This window comes from Tursiops truncatus, chromosome 14, assembly GCF_011762595.2.
Source record: "Tursiops truncatus isolate mTurTru1 chromosome 14, mTurTru1.mat.Y, whole genome shotgun sequence".
Classification (NCBI taxonomy): domain Eukaryota; kingdom Metazoa; phylum Chordata; class Mammalia; order Artiodactyla; family Delphinidae; genus Tursiops; species Tursiops truncatus.
The window spans coordinates 35,007,807-35,024,777 of NC_047047.1; the positions used below are offsets into that span (position 1 = coordinate 35,007,807).

General features: G+C 44.4%; 1 protein-coding gene across 4 annotated transcripts in view; it reads left to right on the forward strand.

The window, feature by feature from the left end:
- Positions 1-16,971, forward strand: part of SERTAD2 (SERTA domain containing 2) — a 113,443-nt gene that overhangs the window by 91,164 nt on the left and 5,308 nt on the right. Inside the window, exons 1-2 of one of the 4 annotated variants that reach the window (XM_019942760.3) lie at positions 139-454; positions 10,200-16,876. The exons of 1 other annotated variant lie outside the window; for it this stretch is intronic. The gene's annotated coding sequence lies outside the window, so the exon portion shown is untranslated. Of the gene's footprint in view, positions 1-138; positions 455-10,199; positions 16,877-16,971 lie in introns of those variants that run through there. 2 more of the 4 variants (XM_073791305.1, XM_019942762.3) reach the window with 2 other exon arrangements.

Consider the following 16,971-nt stretch of genomic DNA (forward strand, 5'->3'; position numbering starts at 1 on the left):
GGCATTTATCGCGCCTCCCGGGACCTCCGGGGGAGGGGGCGGGGCCCGGCAAGAGGCGGGGCCTGGTGGCCGAGGGGCGGGGCGGGCCGAGGGGCGGGGCCTGCTGAGCCCAGGGCCCGGAGCTCGCGGGAGGCTCGCTGGCCGCACGTCACTCCTGCACAGCGAGTGCTGGAGCACTAGCTGCCGCTAGCTCGGTCAGGGCGCCCCCTCCGCCCGCCTCCCGCTTCCTCCTCCGCTGCCTGCCGCCGCCGCCTCCTCCTCCTCCACCATTGTATAATGCTCCGAGCGCGCAGGCAGAGGACGGCGGAGTCTTAGCTTCGGTCTCGCCACCAGCCCGCTCCTCGGAGCCACCCTCGGGCCCCCGGAGCGGGGGATTCCGCATGGAGCGGGAGTAGCTTGAGGAGTGGGCAGAAACCCCTCCTGATGTGTTAGTTCCCAGGTGGAGCTGCATGTGGTAAGTTCTCCCGGCGCCGGGTTGGAGGGGATTCTTGGATGCGCTGGGCTCCCGGTGGGTGGGGGCGGCGTTGGGACCTCGCCAGGGCCGGCTGAGCCGGGAGGGCGGAGGAGGGGCCCGGGCGGCCGCGAGGGTCGTGGGCGCCTCGGCGGGAGGGACCTGGGCTGGAGCAGGTACCGGGAGGAGCGCTCCCTCCGGCTGCTTCCCTGCCCCGCTCCCTTGGACCCCCGGGGCCAGCGCCGGGGACCCCCAGCGTTCGCGGGCAGATCTGCTGGGGGAAGGGCAGGGGACGGGCAGTCACGGACCGGGGTCAGGAGGGGGTCGGGAGCTAACCAGAACCCAGCGGTGGGGCGGAGGGAGCTTGGAGCTGTCGCTTTTACAGCTGGGATATGTGTGCGTGTTGTGGCGGTTGTGTTGTTGTGAACGTGCGAGACTTTTTTTTTTTTTAAGGCTCGTATTGCTGGCGCGAAGGCTGCTTCACTCTTGAGTTCTGTGGCCGGGTTTGCATCCAACTTGCTTTAGTGTGTTTCTGTTAGTTTCCCTGTGTTTTAGCTTAAAAACGTACCTCTCCACCCTCTTTTCGCCCGTGCCCAAGTGAATTGATTTTGAATGTGTCTGTATGTTAAACTTGATGTCTCATTGGTTTTTAAGTTAGAAATCTACAAGTCATCTTGGTCGTGACCGCCTATGACTGAAAGGGAGGGGGCTGAGGGGAGCCAGCTGTCCCAAGCCCTGGACTTTGTACCATTAAGACAGGGTGCCGTCAGAGGGCCACTGCATCGAGAGAAAGATCATAAATTGTTTTTTTTCCCCCTTGGCCACGAGTTATCTTACTTTTAGCAGAAGTAATAGTAATAGATTGAGATTAGAGTTCTGTGTTTATCCTTAAATTTCTCAAAAAGATTAGAAATAATTTGTTTTAGAATAACTTTTTGCTTTCAAGCTGGTTAATTTCAGGATGTTTCAGGAGGTGGAAAGGAAGTTTTTACAGGCACTGAGTGGGGAAGGACAATCATCAGGGCGAGACATCCAGCCTCAGACCATACTAGTTTTAATTTTAATTAAGTTGGGCAGCCTCATTTGGTCTTAAGGAAGACAGTATATGTTTTCAAGCTTTGTTCATGAAATATACTGTTTGATTTCCCAATATATGTTAAGAAATGTCCATAATGTGTGTAAAGAGCCTAGAAGTTGTAGTAGCCAATAGGATCCCTGAGGCCTTAAGTGTTCAAAGTAGCCTTTTATAATTAGGGACTAGTCTCTGACAAGAGTGAAGTGGGCTCTTGGCTGCACTCAACCCCTGGAGGACAGTCCACCTGATTGCCTCTGGGTTGTTTTGCTGATGGGGGGGGGGTAGTTGTTCAGCTACTCAGAAGGCGTATCTCACCCCTAGAGTTCCTCCCAGTCCTCCCCCTTTTTATAGCTGTCTATTCTGATTTGAGTGTAGTAGGGTGTGCTCTGAGGATGAAAATACCCATCCTCAGATCCCTGCTTCTGGCACGAGCAAGAAGAGCTCGTTCATGCATCTCCGCTTTCCTGTTCATTTTAGCAATTTCTTCGTGGAAAAACGACAAAAAGAGAGATAAATGTTAGAAATTTTCCTTTAGCTTTATTGATTTACTTGGAAATATCATATGTTAATGTAAAGTTGTCTATGTTGTTCATCAGGTTTGGAGCCCTTTAACATAATTTTTATTTCTTTCCTCTCCCCTAATTAAAATGTGCATAACCATGTTGCTGTCAGGTGAGAAATCTTATGAAATGGATTTGACAGCCTTTCTTTTTCTTAAACATTCAGCTCTGTTCCTTGTGTTTTTACAATAGGTGGGAGAGAAGACTCACATTTTATAATACCAACCAAGTGTACGACACGAGTGTCCTAGGGAACAGTTTTATTGTCAGGCGAGTGTCACAGCTTCTTAGGTAACAGCTGCTCCGGCCTGTTTCCCTTAAAAAAATTAGAAAGGGGTACTAACTCAGATTTAGAAAACCTTTAGACTTCTATTTGCTGAATTGTCCCCTTGAAAGCTTTTTTATTTAATTGAGAAGCTGAAATACAAATTTTACCCATTTGCCATGCACTGAATTATTAATAATGAGATACTTAGTATATATTTTGATATTTTAAAACTCAAATTTGTGTAGCAGCTGATAGCTTTTGGCATATGCTATTTTAAACAGTGTTCCAATGACAGAATAAAAGTTACAATGCTACTTAGAAAGGCGCACACACACAAAACAGATAAAAAACATATAAGGGGAGGTTGAAGATATATACATATATACAGACATACAAATACATAAAGTTTTTTTCTGTCAAAAATTAAACTGACAGAAAATAATAAATAAAAATAAAAGCATACTTCAAATTATCAGTAGCAAATTATACTAAAAGTTTGCCCTTGGTCAAAATATTTTACACTTTAGCTATTTAAGAAAGTTAAAAGTTACAACAGAAACCCTTAGAGGTTTCTTTTGCTGTGGTTCCTTGTTAGAGAACACTAGTAAAAGCATGCAGCTTTATTTTATATTTTGTTTATATCAATAAAAAACAAGACGACTTTGTCAATATTACAACAGAGATTTTTAAAATGTATAGGTAAATATGGCATTTAGGAGTGTGAACTTTAATTCACTTGTAGAACTTCTTAAAATTTTGTTGCTATAGAAATTTCATATTTACTGTTACGGCCTATCCTATAGGAGATAGCTGCAGTTGCAGTAGTTTCTTGCCAAAGACAGAGGGAGAGGGGGCAGAGAGACGAGAGAGAGGTGTCTCTGATTGCTGAGTGCAAAGATCAGGTGTATGCTCAAGGCACCAGAGGGCAAGCTCCAGTTTTAAGTGAAAATGGCCTTGAAATAAGGGTAACAGCTACTTTCATAGGTCTTTCCATTAATCAACACTGACCAGCAGAACACGAACATCTAAAAATGCAGTGGCCACTGCATATGCACATATCATATATTTTCTACTGACTGTTAATAATTATTCCTTAAACAGTTGACCGAAACCCCCAAGCTAGGACTCCTGCTTAAGAAATGGCTGGATATTTAATTTAGTTTCAATATTCCTGAAGGAAAGAGCAACTAACCAAAGTTAGCGTATCTTTTAAACGAAATTATTGTCTCCAGTGGCTAGTGCGGTTGGTGTTAAAGGCAAACTTGTGCCCTCCGTGCAGATGCTGGGAAACCCTGTGAGCAGCACTGTCCCCTGGAGCGCCCATCACTCATTGTGTGGAGCAGTGTCTTTCTCCATGAGCACTGTGTGGCAGTTCATTCTTTGTATGAATCTGTGAATGGCATATGTCAGGCCAATAAGACGACATTCCTATTCTGGGTAATAAATAGATGCCTTGTTGTTTTTTTTTTTTTTTTCCTTGAAGATCATGAGACAAACAAAAACATGCTTGGCTGTCTAAAAATTTTCTTTGAAATACAAATAAAAATTTCAAAATAAAAACATCGCAATATCTTTGGAAACATATGATTCCTAATAGGACAAAACAGATGCTTATCATTTAAACAAGCACCACATAGAGACAATGAAAACTCCCTTTTGGAAGGAAATTCTGCTGTCTTTGTGGTCTGAAGGCTGCTGAAGCTGGAAAGCCTCCTTCGTCTCCTCTCAAGATCTCCCGTCCCTCCTCTCAACTTAAGTGGGAATCCCTGCCAGGATTCACTGAAGCAAACCCCACAATTTGATGCATCTATCTTAGCAACCTGGGAACACAGAAGCTGTATTCCGCACCAACTGCAGCTTTCAGTTCAGAATGGAGTCAGCATCTGCTCTCTTGTCTGGCCTCCTCTTACACTTGCACGCCGTGTGTCCAGAGCTGGCCCTGCCCCTGAGCAGGGACGGCAGAGGAGGGCTGAGTGTGCCCGTTCGGCGCCGCCCCGAGTGGAGTGAGCAATGCGGATGCGCGGGGTGGGGGCCGGAGGGAGGAGAGTGGAGGACAGCTCTGGAGCCGACCGTGCAGCTGCTACAGCAGGTCTGACTAGTTTTAGGTGCCCAAAGGCAGCTTTGTTTCTCCAGTAACTCCAGGTAGCAGCAAACCTCAGCTCTTAAAACGAATTCATGTCTGAATTACTATCTTTCTGTCCCTTTGCAAAAACCTGTAGCTTTGCAGAGTTGCTATTTAATTCTAAGCTTTTTTTCCTTTAAAAACCTTCATAGGTGGTTAACTGAAAGCAAGACGATAAACCAGGCATTTTTGTGCTTCTAAGGAGTTTCATGTAGAATAGTGAAGGGGAAGGAATTCTGGCTCTTCAGGACACACACACACACACACACACACACACACACACACACACTCATTCACTCGTGTTTCTAGCTGTCTGTGTGAACCTGTTGAACAAAAGTAAAAAGTATTACTTGATCATGCCATGGTAAGAAAATTAAATAATGAAGCGTTACTTGCTGCAAATCAACCTTTAGCCCCTTGCTCTGCTCTCCTGGCTGACTGCTTATCATTCCACGCCAGCCGCAGCTCCCGGGCTTCAGGCAGGCCTGCTGGAGTACCCCACCCTGGTGTTTAGAAGTGTTGAGTTAAACTCTGGGAATCTGAAAGTCCCAAGGTCATCTCTGCACCAGAACAGGTTTGCATAAAATTCTAGCCACACCAATGAGATAACGAGGTGGTGACTGTTTTAATCTGATCCTCCCTTAGTGGTTACCCATTTTACAATAATACATGATACAGATTTGCTTTTCAGATTTCTTTCCCTTTTTGAGGAGGGAATCTCCATGTATGTGTGTACTTCTCTGTCTTCTCTGCTGTCGTAGAAAACCCACCTGGCAGAGGAATTTGAGCACCATGCGTGGTCCGTAGCTGATGAAGAAATTTTTGCGTTGCCTCTGTGCTTGTCACAAACTTGGTGATGGTCTTTTCTGAACAGTTTTTTAAACAGACTGCTTTTAAAAATATTTTTATTATGGCCGGAAATATAAAATAAAATAGATTTTACCTGGTGTTGGTTGTTAGCTGTCTAACAGTAGCTGGTTAACAAATTCAAAGCGTGGATTCCTCAAGTGGCACCTGCCTTCTTGCTTCTGAAGCCCCTAAAGATAGGCAGGATGTTCAGGGGTGGCAGTGGGGTGGGTTGGAGGCAGGTCTCCTTAAAGGGCCTTGAAGATCATAGAAGTTGAAGTTCTGACAGGTAGTTTCCTTAGAAAATAAATATTTATTACATTCAGTGTGGTGCTCTGATTAATTTTATTGTATTTGACTAAATGACTTTGTGTAAATAAAGTTCTGTGGGTCATTAATTATCAATACCCAGAAGTCCTTGGGAAGAAATACTTTTATCTCAAAATAGCCCCAAAATAATTATTTAAAAAAATGAATGGCTGCCATCTTTACTAAGTATCATTCACTGCTCTCAAGCGTAGTTTGTATCCTCATTTCCTTTTTCTACTTTGTGAATTATTCAAGTATATGATATAAAGTTTAAATTGTCTTTGTAAAACCTTAACAGGAGCCTGCCTAGTTCTTAGAATTAACTAAAGTAAACATTCTGAATATGTACGTTGCTTATATGAAACAGATATTTACATAGTAGAATAGTTATCTCCTCCCCTTTACGCATCTCTTAAGTATATGTCTTTTATCATGTACCTTAAATTTTTATACCCATATGTCATATTGTAAAAATGTGATAGTTTTCTTTTAAGGAATCCAGATTTAGACCATACAGTACAGTGTTTAGATTTACTCAGTGAGTAAATAAGTAAATAAAGAATATTTATCTGGTTTTCCTCTTTAGATTGCATGTGAAAGTTAAAAGAAATATGTTCTGTATTTGTGAGGAATATAAAGCATGTCTTCTTTTAAGTGATTTTTCACAGTAATAAAGCATCCCCAATTTGAAAACAAAGATGATTAAAAACTAATAATAACCTGTAAGAAACACTTTCATAAAAACACTTTCCGACATAGCATACTTCGTTTTTGTTAGTTTTATTCAGTGGCAAGTTAGTTGGCTAACAAAACCTAGATGGTGATCTTTTGTTTTAATTAAGATGCAATTTTATTTTTCACAGATTTGTTCTAGAAAATTATATTTACCTGTTTTAGTGTGACTGTTTTATGTATCTGAGAGCGCTCTTTAAAACAACAACAGAAAACCAAAACACTGCCACATACTTTTGGCAAAGCATTGGGTTTCTACCCTAAGCTTTTCCCCTCTGACCTTGTATATGAAGGGTCTCTAGTGTGAGAGGAAAAACAAGGTATCTTTGGAGAAAAGATGGTACAGGAGGGTTGACACCAGAATCCCATGCAGGCAATTACAAGTACTGGAGAAAAAAATATTTTCATTATGCATGGGAATGGGGGTGGGGTGAGGCTGGCTAGCCTTTACTGGCACATAATCTTAAGGGAAAGAAATTAAAATCTAAGAATTCCTTCCCTTAATGATAATGAGGCTTTAGATTCAGCATGCTAAAGGTGTGTTCCTGACACCAAATTAGTGTGGACTAGCATCATAATTTTAATGACTACAATAATATATTATTTATAAAAATAACATAATAATAGTTCATGTTTGCCAAGTTTCATATGGAAGGATTGGTGGTAATAGTTGGTGTCTTATGAACACTGTTATTGAACATACAATATCGTAGAACTTCAACTTGTAATTTGAATAGGAAGAATTCAAGCAAGTTATACAATCAACTTGCTTCATTATCTCTTTAAGGTTACCTGAGTTACACTTTACGATTAAACGGCTCCTCCCCAATATTCTTTATGAAGTTTTCCCAAATAACTGCCTGAAGCCATTTCTGTTCAGTGTGGAGGTAATTTCCTGTTATTAAGAAGCAATAGGATTATTGAAGGCTTTTCTATCCTAGTAAAATTCCTACTGCTAACCTTGAGAATCACCTTAGGATGCCCCCACTGGAAATTCTGAACTGCTGGCTTCTCCCAGTCCACATCTTATCAACTCGGGTTGTATGTTTGTTGTTGTGTGTTTGTTCTCACTTCAGGAGTCCTCCATGGATTTTTTAACCATGGTTTTGGAAACATCAGTGTTACTTATATACAGACAACAACCTTTTTTACATGTAGTATTTCCAGATTTTGAACCATAGCATAAAATAATTTAGTTTGGTCTTTGCGGGGCTCTTGGCTTGCTTAGCAGTGTCCTATGGAGACCTGAATTTGGGAACAATCTTGGAAATGTGCATGCTTTGAGAGATCTCTAGTTAGAAATTGCAGTGAATAACCAGACTTCAGGAGTGCCTGTTGCTCTGCTGCGCCCCCTCGTGGTTAGATGTGATATGCTCTTTCAAAGCTTAAGAGGAGTCTCCACTTGTACTGGGCGTGCTTGTTTACATAGAGCATTTATAGCTTTCTTCTATGTAAAATAACCTATCAAGTTAATATAATAGTTCTCGCTAAGGGTGTAAATAGTTTATCGTGCTTATTTGATTTTTTACTTTGTAGAATTTTAAAAGTATGTATTGGTGTGTGTGGGGGTGTGTGTGTGTGTGTTTTACCTTTTTCTTATGGAAAATTCCCAACACACTCAAACTTTAAAGAGAAGAGTACAATGCATCCCTTGTGCTTATCACCCGGCTTCAACAGTTATCAACATTTTGTCAGTTTTGTTTCATCTTCACGGCCGTTTTCTTCTAGAACATTTTAAAGCAAATTCCAGGCATCGTATCATGTTATGTTTTTGTTAAACTTAAGTTTAGAAACTGTATAATTCGGCTCAATCTTTTACTTTAGGTGTGCAGTGCTTTTAGCCAGAATTGTTAGGTAAAATAAGAGAATTGTTGGCATTCTCAGTATCTTTGGAAGAGGTGACTGGTGTCCCTAGCTTCCTAAGAGTTAGGTTTAAAACCTAAAATTCCCAGCTGGCGGAGGAACCAGTAAGACAGGATATTAGAAACATTTTCTAGTACTTAACAGTTACATTCTAAAAAGCCCATGTTTCTTTCCAGATGTTTATTAACAAGGCTGTAATTTATTCCAAAGAAATACTCATTTGAAACACTCTCTCTCAGAATTTGCCTACTAAATGAAATTAGTTGTCAACATTTTTAAACGTCCTTTTCTTTTTCCAAGAGAAAATATGATGTTTGACAAACCAGCAGCGTCAGAAACCGTCTTCAATTTAATAGAAGTGTGTAAAAATCCTGAGAGGGAAAGCTAGAGTTTCTTAAAATGTAGACTTGAGGAAGACATCCCCAAACCGTAAAAGTTGTTGTTTTAATTGACTTCGAGGTTGCCTTCCTGGCTTAATTTATGTTTGTCTCCCAGGCTTTAAGACGCTGTCAAGAAAGCAAGGAGGATTGTTCGCGGCGCCCCGGGTCCAAGTGCAGAGCCTGATCGCGGCTACGCGGCCGTGCAGTGCCTGCGGCCGAGCCCGTGTCCCCCGCGCCGCCCGGAGAGCCCGGGGAGGCGCCGCGGCAAACAGTGGTGTCGGGTTACAGCTTCGGAGCCGCGGCGAGCGCGCCTAACTGGCTTGATCTAGTGACTGGCTTCATAATTACATTGCTGATTTGTTAGGGAAGGCTTTGTCTTACTTACCAATTAGCATGGATGTTACTGCAGGGACCTCATCCTGGATGAGCTTGGGTTTAAAAAAAAAAAAAAAAGCTTCCCTGATCCGGGCAGCTTTAGGTGTTCAGTTACTAACCCTCCCTTGTCTTCTGGGAGTCCTCACCCTGTCTGTAAACACGCAGAGGCTTTCTCCCTGTTGGAATTTTTTTGTTTATTTTATTTTACTTTGGCTGCGTTGCGTCTTCGTTGCCGTAGTTGCGGCGAGTGGAGGCTACTCTTGGTTGCGGTGCGCGGGCTTCTCATTGCGGTGGCTTCTCTTGTTGCGGAGCACGGGCTCTAGGCGCGCGGGCTTCAGTACTTGTGGCTCACGGGCTTAGTTGCTCCGCGGCATGTGGGATCTTCCCGGACCAGGACTCGAACCCGTGTTCCCTGCATTGGCAGGTGGATTCTCAACCACTGCGCCACCAGGGAAGCCCTCCCCGTTGGAATTTTGCCCGTGTTTCTGCCGTTCCCTAAGGCCAGAGGCAATCACTTTGGGGTCTGCAGGAGTGCTGACCCACAGCGCCTCCTGGAGGCTCACCACCCCGGTTTTGGGGGAACTGCACCGGCCACAGCGCATGGCACACCCCCGCTGGGAGATCCTTTCAGGTTGACCCCCCTTTCTGTCAGCTCTCTCCCCGATCTGCCGATCTGCGGCACCACCACCTAGCATGTCCCTTCAGGGTGGCCTTTCTGTTCTCCTGGTGGGTTCTGTTGTTACTTGGGGGAGGAGGGGTGTTAAAAGCATAGGTGTTATCAGATTTCTGAGTCCTGGGTGTTTTTTAAGGTGTAATATTTTAACAGTGTGGAAAGTTGTCTGAGCAAACCTGGCTTCCCCCCGTAGAAGGGGGTTGGGGCCTCTCCTTCCTTCCTGGGAGCTGCTGTGTGACTGTCTGACAGAAGAGCCTTTTCCCAGAGTTCGCCCATAGCTGGTGGGAGGTGTCCTGGTTAGGAGCAGAGGCTCTCCATTTGGACCACCTCTTCTGAGGATCCAGAGCGCATTGTAAGGCAGGTGTATGGGGTGAGGAGAGGAGAGCTGAGAATATTCTGTTTCAGAAGTTGTCTCACCAGCATTTCTGGCCAGCCTCTCTTCTGCTCTTGGAAGACTGTCGCACACTCAGTAGTTTTGCCAGGGGCACTCCTTTCTTCTTCTACTGCCCCCAAAAGAAACTGAAAGAATGTGTTTCCACTTACAGGACTTTGGGTTTGGTGGCTCAGGATGTCAGAGTGAGGAAATCGCCTCTGCTAGCCTGTTTGAAGACACTCGTCACATGTCTCAGCTTCTTTTTTCTTCAAACTGGCTAGATCCATGAGGAAAAATCATCGTTCTGAATCATGGGCATTACCCTAAATGCCTCGTTTTTATGATTTTTAGTATCAGCATGGGCACTTCTGGACTCCTCAGCAACCAGTAATCACACCAGTGGTCACACAGGATGGTGTAGTTGAGGAGATTGGGGACCCTCTGGATTAGGAGCCTTTCACTTGAGAGATGTGAACTTAGTGACGCAGGCATAAGTGTGCAGACCAGTGACTCATCCCAAAGCAGGCACCAGGGTCTTCACCCTGGTGAGGATGTAGAAGGAGACCAGTTCTCTGGGAGCCGAGGGCCCCACTAGTAACTACCCTTCCCCAACAGAAGACACCAGGGCTGAGTTCTGCCTCGGTAACTGACCGTTGAGACAATACGTCACTTAAGCCTGCTACACTCGAAAGCCCTGGATTTCTAGTTGTCACTTACTACTCCAAAAGGAAATTGGAACAAGCTTTTGAAAATGTACACGAAGTACAAACCATCGGGCCTTGAGGTGTTCTGGAGTGAGTCTTTTGGGATCTCCCCTGTCTGCCCCACCTCTGTGTGTGGACCAGCATCCCTCCGCCTGGATGGATGAGCTAAGCTGGGAGCCATTTCCACTCCCTCCCCGGCCACTTGCCTCCGCTCTCAGCTGCCTCTTTGATCATGTGGTCAGTCATACCTTCCCCAGTCATTTCCTCCCTTCAGAAATTGGAACTAAGCTATCAATTTTGACCTTCTTTTAAATGCCTTTTGTAGCATTAATTCCCTTAGATACTGAGTAGGATGAGATGGAGGGTTTTCCTTCTATCTGGGGTGATCACTATTTGGGGGGATGAATTGAGTTAAAGCATAATGCAGTCTTTTGCATCTTTTTTTGACCCGCAGCGAGTCAGAAAGACAGCCCTAGTGGTGCGCAGAGAAGGGCTCCCAGTTTGGGCCTCTCACAAGCCCGAGCAGTGATGCTGCCCGCAGGGGCCACACAGCCCCCTCTGTGCACCTGTCAATCAGCGGCCACTAGGCTCTGGGCCTCTAGGAAGCACTAGTGGCCACAGAGGGCTGCAGGTTAAAGCAGTGGATTTTGTTGTTGCTAGTGGGGATGACAGAAGTGGTGGTTTGCAAAAGTAGATTTAATATTCTTAATTTAAAAATCATAACATTTATTTTGACAGCTCCGAGAGTGATTTAAAAGTTTTTTCCAAGGCATAGCTTTTAAACAGCTGAAAAACATTGAGTTTAAAAGAACATTTTTGATTGCTTGTGTTTTTCTTTTAATGTTTGCATTTTTTTCCCACAATGCCTTAAAAAATATAAAAGCTACGAAATGCTCCCTTTTAACACATAGGTACTCTTCCAGTTTCTCTTTGGACATTGGGCATAAGGCCTCACTGCCATTCACTCTGTGATCACAGCAAGAAGAATCTAGGCCCCAGTGAGCAGGTGGGATCTGATATATCAGTCTGAGAAGCTGAGCTTTATCATTAAAATTGAGCTGAAGACATCTTAATTCTGCATGGAGTCTTTCTTTTTTAATGTCAGCTGCCATCACAGAAACGCTGCTCATTCTTTTTTTCCTTACCTGCTTAGGCACAAGTAAGGAAGCCCTTTAGGCTCCAGTTTAATTGAGTAAAGATATTCTCAGGCTTACATATGAAATAGCTGGATGGGGAAGAAAGGAAGTCATGGTTTTCAAAATGAGGTCCGCAGACCAGCATCACCTGGAAACTTGATGGAAATGCACATCTTGGGGCTCCACACCAGACGGACTGAATGAGAATCTGGGATAGTGTGTGTGTGTTTGGGGGTGGGGGGCAGCATTCTGTGTTAACTAGCCCCCTTGGTGAGTCTGATGCTCCCCCAAGTTTGAGAACTAAAGATTGAAGGAGGCATCCCTGCCCACCCGCTGTGCCTCAGATACTGACAAATCTCCTTACCCAGGGTCTGCCCTGTACAGCTGTGCCCTCTGAGATTCGTTCAGCCTTCCCCTTTGTCATACCCTCCCTCCCATGCCAAGTTTACAGTCAGAGCCAAAGACACACATCTCTGTCTTTGTTTTACAGTCCTTCTCTGGCTGTCCCTCAGTGTCTTTTCTCATTCTTTCCATTTACTATTCATCCAGTGACTCTTTCTGGAGCATCTTCGGTGTATCAGGGACTGCCCTAACCTGAGAACACAGAGACGAACGGAACAGTCTGAAACCCTCAGAGGGCTTACTGTCTGGGGTGGGAAACGGACATTGAGAGACAATCCCGCCTTAAACAGAAACCTCAGATCCTATCCCCTTCAGAAGTCCCCTGGTCACCTCAGTCTGTACTAATCTCTCAGACTCCCTGCTGTGGGAGCCATTCAGAATCTGGAATTGCAGACTCCCAAACAGGTGATATCTTCTCCTGTTTCTCTGGTTCTTTCTCTTCTGAGGAATCTCCCAGTGACATGTGACTTTTGACTATCTGCCCAAGCGGATGGTAGCTTTTGAGGGCAGGGTCCTTCCTAATGAAAGCGGCACAACTGCAAGCCAGGTTTAGTATCTGGAGAGGTTTATTCACTATTAAACTCCCTGGAAGACTCCGGCAGAGAAGTGTTCATTTGTATTTGCTACCCTTGAGTTTTGGTCTCTATTTTCAAAACTTAGATCGCTGCAGTTACTACTTGCCAAAATTTACGTTAAGCGAATCAGAATGCTAGGAGTTTCTTTCTAGCAAGCTTCTTGGGGAGGGAGGGTGTTTTATCTGGACCCTTATATTAAGAGCCAGTGAATATTCAATAAAAGAGTGGCTGTGGTTAGTTTTAGGCCCCTCTGGGTGGGCAGGAAAGGGAGGGAGCGCCCACCTCACTCCCCCATGTGGGGATCTCTAACCAGCCCTGAAGCTCGGGCCCCTTCTGGGCCTTTGACTGAAAGATTGGGTAGAAGACATGAGCTTTGGGGCCTGGGTCTTCTCAAGCCAAGGGAGGAGGCAAAGTGGGGCGCCAAGCCTCAGGGTGGCCTGGAAACCGACTTATCACAGGCCCCCTTTGGTGAACTACAGGCTACCACCCTGGTGTCCAGGTCCACCGCCAAGGGGCCTCTCGGGCAGGAACAGCGGACACCCCCTTCCCTCTTGTCAGCTTGAAGCCCCTAATGAGCTCCAGCCACTGCTCCATCCTCAGGCTGCAGCCAAGTGAGGCCTTTTAACACGTCACCTGCCTCTCCAGTGGCCTGAAGAGCTATTGCTGTCGTCTTAGCGCGCCCGCCCGAGGAAAAGGCTTCAGGCAGCCTGGCCCCTGGGTTCCTGCGAAGCTTGTCTTTTCTTTGAATTGTGTCTGCTCCAAGGTGTGGCGTTCACACAGCACCGAGTGAGGGTCCTTCTCACTTCCAGGAGCTGGAGGCCTCTTCTGAACGTGGGCAGACGGGACTCTCAACAGTGTGTTAAGCAAACTTTAGGAAAACTTTAATTTTTTACAAATTTTAAATTAAAAAAAAACTTTTTTTAACATTAAGGTTCTACGTAGGAGTGAGGATTAGATTTTACTATGTTGTTTTTCACTCCTTTCTGTAAAAATGTAGATAGACTTCAGATTACAAGTCAGGATTGTGTGCATTTTGCAATCTTACTGGGTGTGTAGAGCAGTGTTGCCTCGTAAAATGAAATAGAAAAATGAAGGCAAACCTGCTTGGAGCCATACTCTATCGTGAGTCCTTATTTACACATTTGAGAAGCGTCCAGGATTCGATTCGTCTTGCCTATTCGCGCTCACAGATTTTGCTTACACGGGCCCTCCTCCGTCCCCTTCCAGAGAGCATTACGAATGTCTTACCAGGCTTTCCCTAAATCATTAAGATTATCACACAGCTATGACCAGCTAGATCATTCTAATTGGAAATTAGGCGCTTCTCATGTTGAAATCTCTCTGAAAAGTATCTCCATAGATCTCCCGCAGCAATGGGAATTCTGCTAAATGCCTCTAGTACCACGGGCTTTTTAAGTATTTAAGTTCTATGTGCTCAGTGATTATTTCTAGAGAAGTATGAGTTATTGAAAAAGCCCTGTTGTTTTTTCCTGTCAACAAGTCCTTAAAAGACAGCTGTGCATGAATGACAAAAAGAAAGGAAAAGTCTACGTTGTCTTTTCTAAGGGTTACTTCTCCAGAAAACCGGTAAAAATTTTAAGTGGCGATGAGCTTACTAATTTGTTTTGAGCTGTGTATTTGGTTTACATTTTGGGACAGTGCTTCTCAAACTTTTTGTGATGAAGGACGATCTTGTTTGTGTTTTCCTCCTTTATAGACTGATACTTTAGTAAAACATGACAAAAATAATGACTAGAAAAATGAAATAAGAGTACAAAAATGTGAAAATAGAAGCCTCGTTTTAAAAAATTGTATTTACAGAGATACAGTTACTCTGTAAATCTGCTATAAAAGTTTCTAAACAATGCAGTATCTTTACTTACCTCATCATGAACTAGTAACAGTTTACAGACTGGTTCCATCTATGGACCACACTTTGAGAAACACTGTTTTAGAGTGTGTGTGCGTGTGCTCTTGTGTACTCTGGCACACGTTTGGATGTATTGGGTACATTCAAATTACAGCATATAACGTGGATTATATAACAGCTTTATATGATAATTAAATGCATTTGGTGAGCTCTTTGGTAAAAATGGAGTTTTTCTAGAAGTGACATTAAATGCTTCAATTGTAAACCAATACAAATGGCATATATATGTGAATACAGTTATCTGTTTCAAAACACAGTTGTCCGGTAATACTTCTAAAGCATAAAGTAGAAAGTGTTTTGTAATGTGAAATGAAGTCACCTCCTCTCTGATTCACATTCAAGTTTAAATGGGCACAGATACTTTAGATAGGAAATGTTCTGTGCAAAGTGTATATACAAATGAGGCCTGTAGCACTGAACAGTAGGAAATGTTTCTGTCATGTGAAGCCTTAGATAAGGGAGTTGTTACTATCATACCTTCCTTGCCTTAGAGAACAGTTAATTATGGGACTGGTCTTCGGTCCTAGTGATAGACAGCCATTTTCTTAATGTTTACAAAGTGAGAGAAAGTGTTTCGTACAAGCAACTCCACATTCTTTATGAGTGTTAACAAATTCTCCAGCTGATTCTGACTTGATGGCTTGCAGCTGTCTTCATCCTTCTCTCCTGGAGACTGAGGCACGTGAAGGCAGTCACCCGGAGTGGGACCTGTGCACCGGGCTCTGTGTCCACCTGCATGTCTGTCTGCCTGGAGGGGCAGCGTGGCCTTCTTTCACAAAGCCTTGGGAGGAAGTTCTGGGAAGTTTTATTATGGTTAGCCTTATTCCTTTAGGATGAGACTCCTAATTGAAAATGATAATGAGGTGTCCGCGAAGATGTTCAGCCCCTTGAAGACCAGGCTTTAGTCCTGTGCAGGAATACCCACCTTCTGGCCGAGTGCCCAAGACAGCGTAGATGCGGGATGAGTTAAAGGATTGAAGGAGGCCATTCAGTAAAAGGCAAGTCGCCTTTAGAAGAAAAACTGGATAACTACAAAGCACTTTCTTGTGTGTGACGATATCAGAAAGAGTGAGTGGCCTTGAGGAGAGCATTAACACGTGCCTGTGGGTAAGTGGCGTAGAGGGCATAGGGAGCGAGCGTGGGCCTGGCTTGATTAGAAGCATGTCTGCTGGTCTGAACGACGGCGTAAGGACAGCTTTCTTGATTCACTGGTTGGAAAGTGAGGTCTCTGAGTCAAAGGCGGGTGGACTTGTGATTGCCGTTTAGCTGGTAGAAGTTCTGAGATGAAGGACCACTCCCCTGAAGGCACAGACAGCTGAGGGCGTCTCCACTCAGGCCAGAGCACACAAGGAGACCTCCGAGGCTGTGCGTGTCAGGCGAGATAGGCAGGAGTTAAAATCCAACCCATTCCCCAGTGCTCAAGGTCTGAGATAGGAGGTCATTGTTTCTTTGAAATCCCTGCTGGAATCACAGTAGGTATTGTTTTAAGAAATGTGTCGAGTACCCAAACAGCAATGCTTATAATCAGAGCAAATTTCTTTTAAATTAGTCCAGTTGCACTCAGGCATGGCTGCATGCGATGAAATTGAGCCATGGGAAAACTTGGGCTGGGCAATCCACCTTCCTCCACTTGATTCTAGACGGAAAAGCAGTGGCAGCTCAATCACTGTGGTCAGTTAACACAGTCCAAGCACTTCGCCACATGTCACCAAACAGGCAGAAAGGCTCTATGTGTGATGAGGAAGGAAACGGCATTTTGAAAGCACACGTGGTTCTACCAAAATTGTACATATTCCCTTTTCTCCAACTGGGTTCTTTTCATCGCTCTAGGTGTGTTCAAGCTGTAATCTATGATACCTTTACCTGTTTAGGTCATAGTATTGTCAGTGTTTTCTTGGGCTTTAAAAATAGATCTGTTTGGGGGAGGAGGGAAGTTGAACCTGCATGGTAACGCCGTAGGCATGCGAACGCAAGCCCAGGAGCACAAAGTCAAAATCACGGTTTCCATGGTAACGTTTAACTTGTCTGTGTTGTACACATTTCTCAAGAAATACATTCAACAGACTACCCAGTGATAAAGATTGCTCCACCGGCACACAAAGGTAGATTTCCCAATGAATTCCTCTGTTGTAACCGACCCTGGGCAGGGAGCTCAAGTCCGGGTCCTGACCTCTGAATCCACGTCTTTTTTTAGGGT